Below are 9156 nucleotides of genomic sequence, written 5' to 3' on the forward strand. Positions count from 1 at the left end.
CTTAACTATATCCTGAATGCCCCATTACCCCTAAAAGCTGTTTTCTAAAAATTTATAAATCTTATATTTTCTACCCAAAAGATCACACCATTGATGTGGCTTTCTATATAATAAGAGATTATAAAAGTGAGCATCATCTAGCAAAAAAAGTGATGCTGGGGCTGAGAAAATGGTAAAATCAGCCAGAACTGAGGGACGGATAAATGGACAGATACGTGATAAAGCAAGTATACTAAAATAGTCATGGTAATAGCTAGGTGACAGGTATATAAAATTTCATTGCAAACTTATTTCAAATTTGCCTATGTGTGAAAAATTTTATATTAAACGTTAAAAAAAATCAGCCGGCATGAGATTACCCAAGAACTTTGGTGCCTTCATTAAAATAACTCTGAATAAAAGAAACCATAGGAGAAAAAAAGAGAAGATGAAGACACGTACATTTTGAATTAAAAAACATTGTAGAAAAGAAGTTTATGGAAAAAGATGCAAAAATTCAAAATCAAAATTTAATGTAGGGACTGGAGTCACTTTTACTGTAGTAAAGCAAAGGAAAGGAAATAAAACAAGAGTAAAAAATGAGACTGAAGAATAAAGAGTTGGGCATCTTTTCATGTTTTTTTGGGCCATTTCGGTTTTATGTAGTTTTCATATATACACACCATCACATACCCAAAAGAGGGGATAAAATTAAATATTTTAATTACAATACTAAATGTTAGCAAGTACATGCAGCAACGGAGACTCTCATACATTTCTATAGAGTGTCAATTTATAAAATCATTTTGGAATTGGTTGGCATAATGTAGCAAAGTTTTAACATCTTATGAGTCACCAATCCTTTGAAAACACTCAACAGAAATATGTCCATATATGGCCAAAAAAAATATGGTTTAGAATGTTCATAGCAGCATTACTCTTAATAGCCCCAAACTGGAAATAACCCATTTGCCCATCAAAAGTAAAGAAAAAAAATACAATAATATGAATAAAATACTGTGACTCAATCTCAAAAATATAATGCTGAAAATAATATTGTATGATTTCACTTATAGAAAGTTCAAAATCAGACAAAATGAACCCTCTGGTGTCACAGATCAGGATAGTGGTCCCTTATAGAGAGGAGGATGGAGTAAAGATTGGAGGGAAAATGAAAGATTTCAACTGATGTTGCTCTATTTCTTAACTTGGACAGATAGTTACATGAGTGGTTCACTTTGTGATAATTCATTAAACTTTTCACTTCTGTTTTATATAATCTTCATGATTTTCTTTAAAATTTTAACAACTTTTAAAATAAAGTATGAAATTTCTAAGATCTTTCTGGAAAAGAAAATTAGTTGTACAAAATTGATTTAAAAATTTACAAAACACTTTGGGAGACTGAGGTGGGTGGATCACGAGGTCAGGAGTTCGAGACCAGCCTGGCCAACATCGTGAAACCCCGTCTCTACTAAAAATACAAAAAATTAGCTGGCTGTGGTGGCAGGAGCCTGTAATCCCAGCTACTCGGGAGGCCAGGGCAGGAGAATCGCTTGAACCCGAGAGACAGAGGTTGCAGTGACCAAGACTGCATCACTGCACTCCAGCGTGGGCAACAGATCGAGACTCCATCTCAAAAAAAAAAAAAAAAATTACAAAATAAAATAACTTTACAAAGTACAATCAGTTTTCCCCACAACCAAGAAAATTTTAAGAAAGAAAAAAGACTTTAGTTTCAAAAGTTAACAAAATCATAATATTTTTCAAAGTGATAGTTACATGGTAAAAAGCATTCTTTTATTTGAATATTGCATGGATAAAACTAGAAAGAATAAACTGAAATCACTAGGATGATTTAAAAGTAACTAATAATTTCCTTTTTGATATAAATGTTTAGTTTTGTGAGGTTTTAAAAAATTAAGCACTCACTTTGTTTTGATACAAAACAAAATATGCCTATTTTGTTTTTCTATAAAATGATATTCTCTCAACTTCTGTATTCACAGGTTATTTTTTGCAGTGAGCCAAGATTGTGCCACTGCACTCCAGCTTGGGCTACAGAGGGAGAGACTCTGTATCTAAAATAAAATAAAACAAAACAAAATAAAATAATTAAGGAAATTTCCCAAAAATAGATTAAACAGAGAGAAAACAGAAAGCTAAAAAAGAAAAAAGAAAAAGAAACATACCAGAAAAGTTCCCATTACTGAAGGATATAAATATCCAGACTGAAAGGACCCACCAAAACCAAATAATGACTTCAATGAAAACAACAAAACACCCCCTGAAGACATCATCATCATGAAACCTTAGAATATTCAGAAATAAAGAAACCACAACAGTTTCTAGAGGGAGGAAAACAGATCACATACAAAGAAATGGGAACCAGAATGTCACTAGTCTTCTCAACAGCAAAGCTGGTGCTAGAATATACCAGAGCAATATCCTCAGATTTTTAAAGAAACATGACTTTTCAATCTAGAACGTTATGTACAGCCAACAACTATCAAGAGTAAGGGTAGACTACAGACATTTTTAGGCATGGCGTGTCTTAAATTATTGAAAAGATATGCTTTTACATGAAGACAGTAAAACAAGAAAGAAAATAAATGGGTTTCAATGAAAAAGGATTCAACATGGAGACAATTCCTGAGAAGAGCTGTGTACCAGGTCCAGAGAGCAACCTGTCTAGACTGCAGAAGGGCAGTTTGCAAGGAAAAAAAAATTCTAAAAATGAAAATCTGATAGAGGTTTAACAACTGTGTGTGGACAGCTTATTGATATGCTTGAAAGATATTGATTAAAATACATGGTAAAATCATATTAGGCCCAAAAAAGCCAAGCAAAAAGCACGGCACTCATGCTTTTTATGGGCCTAATACAAAGAGACAAAAAGGCTGGGTGTGGTGGCTCACGCCTGTAAGCCCAGCACATTGGGAGGCCAAGGTGGGTGGATCACTTGAGGTCAGGAATTCAACACTAGCCTGGCCAACACGGTGAAACCCCATCTCTACTGGAAATTTAAAAATTAGCCAGGCATGGTAGTGGGCGCCTGTAGTCCCAGCTACTCAGGAGGGTGAGGCAGGAGAATTGCTTGAACCTGGGAGGCAGAGGTTGCAATGAGCTGAGATCGCGCCACAGCACTCCAGCCTGGGTGACAGAGCGAGACTCTGTCTCAAAAAATAAAAATAAAAAAGAGAAAGAAAAACATAATAGTATAACACTTGGCTCAACATCAAACAATCCAACAATAACATCTGATTTAAGATTTAATCAACAACTGTGATGGAACAATAAAATGATGAGGAAAAAGGAAAGTGGGAAGAAGAGAGGTTTAAGACTATCCAATTTCTTAAAAGGGAAGTCAATAAATGTATAAAATTAGGTAAGTTAAGAAATAGTAACATAGACATATTATTTTGAAATATGAAAGCAATTGCATTAGCTCACATTGTTGCAGGATCCCCCCTTGGAGGTGAGTAGTGGGGGCAAAGTAGGGAACTATTTGGTTTTATACATACACACACACACATATATATATATATATATATATATTTTTTTTTTTTTTTTTCTTTTTTTTGAGATGGAGTCACGCTCTGTCGTCCAGGCTGGAGTGCAGTGGTGGGATCTCGGTTCACTGCAAGCTCCGCCTCCCAGGTTCACGCCATTCTCCTGCTCAGCCTCCTGAGTAGCTGGGCCTATAGGCACCTGCCACCACGCTCAGCTAATTTTTTGTATTTTTAGTAGAGATGGGGTTTCACCATGTTATCCAGGACGGTCTCGATCTCCTGACCTCACGAACAGCCTGCCCTGGCCTCCCAAAGTGCTGGGATTACAGGCGTGAGCCACTGCGCCCAGCCTGGTTGTAACTTTTATAGCACTTACTATTTCTTTTCTTTTTCTTTTTTTTTTTTTTTTTTGAAACAGAGTCTTGCTCCGTTGCCAGGCTGGAGTGCAGTGGCATGATCTTGGCTCACTGCAACCTCCGCCTTCCAGGTTCAAGTGATTCTCCTGCCTCAGCCTCCTGAGTAGCTGGGACTACAGGCGTGTGCCACCATGCCCAGCTAATTTTGTATTTTAGTAGAGATGAGGTTTCACCACGTTGGCCAGGATGATCTCAGTATCTTGACCTTGTGATTCACCCGCCTCAGCCTCCTAAAGTACTGGGATTACAGGCGTGAGCCACCACGCCCTGCCTTGATTTTTTAAAATTTATTTTTTCTAACACCTTCATTGATGTATAATTCACACACTATATAATCTATTTATTTATTTGAGATGCAATCTTGCTCTGTCACACAGGCTGGAGTACAGTGGCACGATCTCAGCTCACGGCAACATCTGCCTCCTGGGTTCAAGGGATTCTCCTGCCTCAGCCTGAGTGGCTGGAATTACAGGCATGCGCCACCACGCCCAGCTAATTTTTGTATTTTTTAGTAGAGGCGGGGTTTTGCCATGTTGGCCAGGCTGGTCTCAAACTCCTGACCTCAGATAATTCACCCGCCTCGTCCTCCCAAAGTGCTGGGATTACAGGTGTGAGCCACCGCGTCTAGCTCAATCCATCCATTTAAACAAAAATGCATTCGTTTTTAGTATATTCACAGAATTGTGCAACCATCACCACAATCAATTCCAGAATATTTTCATCATCTTTAAAAGAAACCCAATACCCATTAGCAGTCACTTCCAATTTTCCCCAAATCCTTCCTTTGTTGTGTTTTAGTTTTTTTCCATTGTGGTAAAACATACATAACATAAAACGTACTATTTTAACCAGCTCAGTGGCATTAAGTACATTCATACTGTTGTACAACCATCACCACTATCCATCTCCACAACTTTTTCATCATCTCATAATGGAACTCTCTACCCACTTAACAGTAACTCTCCATTCCTGAACTCCCCCCAGCCCCTGGTAACCACTGTTCTACTTTCTGTCTCTATGCATTGGACTCTTCTAGGTATCTCGTAAGTGAAATCATACCATATATTTGTCCTTTTGTGTCATGCTAATTTCACTTAGCATGACCTCCTCAAAGTTTATTCATATGCAGCATATGTCAGATTTTTTTTCCTTTGTAGGCCAGGCTCAGTAGCTCAAGCCTGTAATCCTAGCACTTTGGGGGGCAGAGGCAGGTGGATTGCTTGAGCCTAGCAGTTCAAGACAAGCCTGGGCAACGTGGTGAGACCTCGTCTCTAGTAAAAATACAAAAACTGAGGTAGGAGGATCACCTGAGCCTGGAGAGGTCAAGACTGCAGTGAGCCATGATTGCACCACTGCACTCCAGCCTGGGCAACACAGTGAGACCCCGTCTCAAAGATTAAAAAAAAACTCAAAACTCATAGAACTGTACACTAAAAAGGGTGAACTTTACTACATGCAAATTAAAAGTTTTTTCCTTTGTAATACTGAATAATATCCCATTGTATGTACATGCCACATTTTGCCTATCATCGATAGACACTTAGGTTGCCTCCATACCAATTTTTGGCTGTTGTAAATAATAGCCATGAATATTGGCGTATATATATCTGTTCAATTCCCTGCCTTCAATTCATTTGTGAATATACTCAGAAGTGGGACTGCTGAATGAAACAGATAATTCTGTTTGGTTTTTTAAGGAACTGCCCTACTGTTTTCCACAGCAGCTAGGCATTCTCTATATATTCTAGATATTAGTTTCTTCTCAAGACAGGTGACTTGCAATTATTTTGTCTAATTCTATGGGTTGCCTTTTTACTCTGTTGATAGTGTCCTTTGACGTACAAGTTTTAAATTTTGATGAAGTCTAGTTTGTCTGGTTTTCCTTTTATTGCCTGTGTCTTTGGTGTCATATCCCAAGAAATCACTGCCAAATCCAATATTATAATGCTTTTGCCCTATGTTTTCTTCTAAGAGTTTTATAGTTTTAGCTCTTATATTTAAGTTTTATATATGGTACAGGTTATGTGTCCAACTTCATTCTTTCGATGAATCCAGTTGTTCAAATGCCATTTGTTGAAAAGACTGTCTTTCACTCATTGAATGAAGAATTGGCACACTTATGGAAAATCATTTGACCAAATATGTGAGGGCTTACTTTTGGGCCCTCTCTTCTATTCCATTGGCCTCTATGCCAGTACCATGCTGTTTTGATTATGTTAGTTTTGTAGTAAATCAGAAGTGGGAGTCCTGCAACACTGTTCTTTCTCAGTATTATTTCTGCTATTCAGGGTCTCTTGAGATTATGTATGAATTCTAGTATGAATTTTCTTTTTTTGAGTAAGATTATCACCATATTTATTTTCCTATAATTTTCTATAGCTTCAACGTTTTCTCTTCAAAATCAAAAGAAAATATCCCAAAATTTAGAACTGGATCATTTGGCCCTTTCTCTTCTTTATCTCCTCCCAGTTCAAACTGCTTGGATCTCTTAATGGATAGCATCCTCTTGATCTGCTGTTAGGCTCAACACATTCCAGCCTTAGCATAATCGTGGTTTTAGCCTTTGTATTAGTCTGTTTACACGTTGCTGATAACGACATACCCAAGACTGGGCAATTTACAAAAGAAAGAGGTTTATTGGACTTATAGTTCCACGTGGCTGGGGAGGCCTCACAAGGCGGAAAGTGAAAAGTACGTCTCACATGGTGGTAGATGAGAGCTTTTGCAGGCAAACTCCCCTTTTTAAAACCATCAGATCTCGTGAGACTTATTCACAATAATGAGAATAACACAGGGAAGACCTGCCCCTATGATTCAATTACTTCCTGCCAGGTCCCTCCCACCACATGTGGGAATTCAAGATGAGATTTAGGTGGGGACAGAGCCAAACCACATCAGCCTTCTTTTGGAAAACTGGCTTTGTCTGCCCACCACAGCCACTCTGCTTCCAATCATAGGGCCTCTTTCCCTGGGCATACAGGGAATCCTTGCCCTTCTCATACGGTGTCACTTTTGTAAGGTTGATGCTTGCCACACTTCTTACACGAGGTTCTTTGGGTTTTAGGTACACTGACCATCTCTGCAGCAGAGCTGCCCTGTCTATATGATGAAAACAGGAAACTGCATCTACAACCCTCACCTTGTGTCACTCACACATAACTGGATTTTTCTATTTTTTCAAAAATCACTGGGATGCTGACAGGCTGACAGAATCTGTAGAATGCTTTGGAAGTACTAACATCTCACTTAAATTAAGTCTTCCAATTCATGAATATGAGAATCTTTCCAGTTGTTTATATATTGTTTAATTTCTTTCAGTAATCTTTTGTAGTTTTCAGTGTACAAATCTTCTATCTCTTTGGTGAAGACAATTCCTAAGTATTTTACTCTTTTTGATGCTATTGCAAGTGGAATTACTGCCCAGGTGCGGTGGCTCACACCTGTAATCCCAGCACTTTAGGAGGCCAATGCAGTTGGGTCATTGGAGATCAGGAGTTCAAGACCAGCCTGGGCAACATGGTGAAACTCCATCTCTACTAAAAATACAAAAATTAGGCGGGTGTGGTTGTGGGTGCCTGTAATCCTAACTAGTCAGGAAGCTGAGGCAGGAGAATCGCTTGAACCTGGGAGGTGGAAGTGGCAGTGAGTCAAGATCATGCCACTGCACTCCAACCTGGGTGACAAGAGCAAAACTCTGTCTCAATAAGCAAACACATAAATAGATAAATGGAATTATTTTCCTAATTTCCTTTTTGTGTTGTTCATTAGAGAAACATACTATTTGATTTTTAAATAAGACCCTTGTATTACACATTAAATATACATATATCAAAAGAAGGCAAATATATTGCACTTTTCCAGAGCTCAAGCTTGATCAGAATGGAGATGAGATGCATTAAACATTTTATATTATTCAAATTATTAGATTCTGAATTTCAAATAAAAAGCTGCTGATATTTTTATACTGTTCAAGATATTCTACTATAAGAATGAGGGTAAATTTCCATATATCTTACTTGCTTTTTCTTTTTTTTGAGATGGAGTTGCCCAGGCTGTTGCCCAGACTGGAGTATAGTGGCATGATCTCCGCTCACTGCAACCTTGGAGGCCTCCCAGGTTCAGGCAATTCTCCTGCCTCAGCCTCTCGAGTAGCTGGGATTACAGGCACATGCCACTATGCCCAGCTAATTTTTGTATTTTTTACTAGGGACAGAGTTTCACCATGTTGGCCAGGCTGGTTTTGAACTCCTGACCTCGTAATCCACCTGCCTCGGCCTCCCAAAATGCTGGGATTATAATAAGCCACTGAGCCCGGCCATTTTTTCTTTAGTTTAAAAGATCACACTCTATATTACTTCTTTTTGTTATTGAGACAGAGTTTCACTCTGTCACCCAGGCTGGAATGCAGTGGTGTGAGCACGACTCAATGCAACCTCTGCTTCCTGGGCTCAAGTGATCCTCCCACCTCAGCCTCCCCAGTAGCTAGGACCACAGGTGCACAACACCAAATCCAGCTAATTTTTACAATTTTTTATATAGATGGGGTTTCGTCATGTTGTCCAGGCTGGTCTCGAATGCCTGGCTCAAGCAATCTATCCGCCTCGGCCTCCCAAAGTGCTGGGATTACAGGCATGAGCCACCACATCTAGCCTCGCATTATTCCACTAGAGAACTATCAAGAGAGAATTATCTTTTGTAGCTGCCTGATTTTCTACACTCTCTCCACACATGTGGGTTCTGCCAGATTTTCTATCAGTATTCTTGCTTAGGCAAAACTCCCCATCAGTGGAGATGTTCAACAGAAGTTCTATACTGGGGATTTCAACCTGGATTGGGAGAGTGAATAGAAAGACTTAATGGATTGTCTTAATTCATATGACTCTACTATTCTAACATCATAGGAACTCAAGATGCCAGAAAATACTTGAAAGGTTTAGAGTTAAATAAAACAACAAAATCAACAAAACAAAACCAGTGAAATGAAAACTTTTGGCTCAACATTTTATGAGATCTAGACAAAGAAGCTTTGCCTAGAATGTACAATTTCAATGTGAAGAAAAGCCCCTTAAAAAATTACAAAGTTGTTTCTAGTATTCCAATTTTCTACACAAATTCCAGATCAGGCCGGGAATGGTGGCTAATGCCTGTAATCTCAGCACTTTGGGAGGCCAAGGCAGGTGGATCACCTGAGGTCAGGAGTTCGAGACCAGCCTGGCCAATATGGGGAAACCCTGTCTCTACTAAAATAC

The 9156-nt window shown here is 38.7% G+C and overlaps 1 protein-coding gene across 2 annotated transcripts in view; it reads right to left on the minus strand.

The window, feature by feature from the left end:
- The window catches only part of ARID2 (AT-rich interaction domain 2), a 189516-nt gene that overhangs the window by 3808 nt on the left and 176552 nt on the right, over positions 1 to 9156 (minus strand). The gene's annotated exons all lie outside the window — the stretch shown is intronic.

The sequence above is a fragment of the Rhinopithecus bieti genome, unplaced genomic scaffold (assembly GCF_001698545.2).
Source record: "Rhinopithecus bieti isolate Rb0 unplaced genomic scaffold, ASM169854v2 scaffold_12732, whole genome shotgun sequence".
Lineage (NCBI taxonomy): Eukaryota > Metazoa > Chordata > Mammalia > Primates > Cercopithecidae > Rhinopithecus > Rhinopithecus bieti.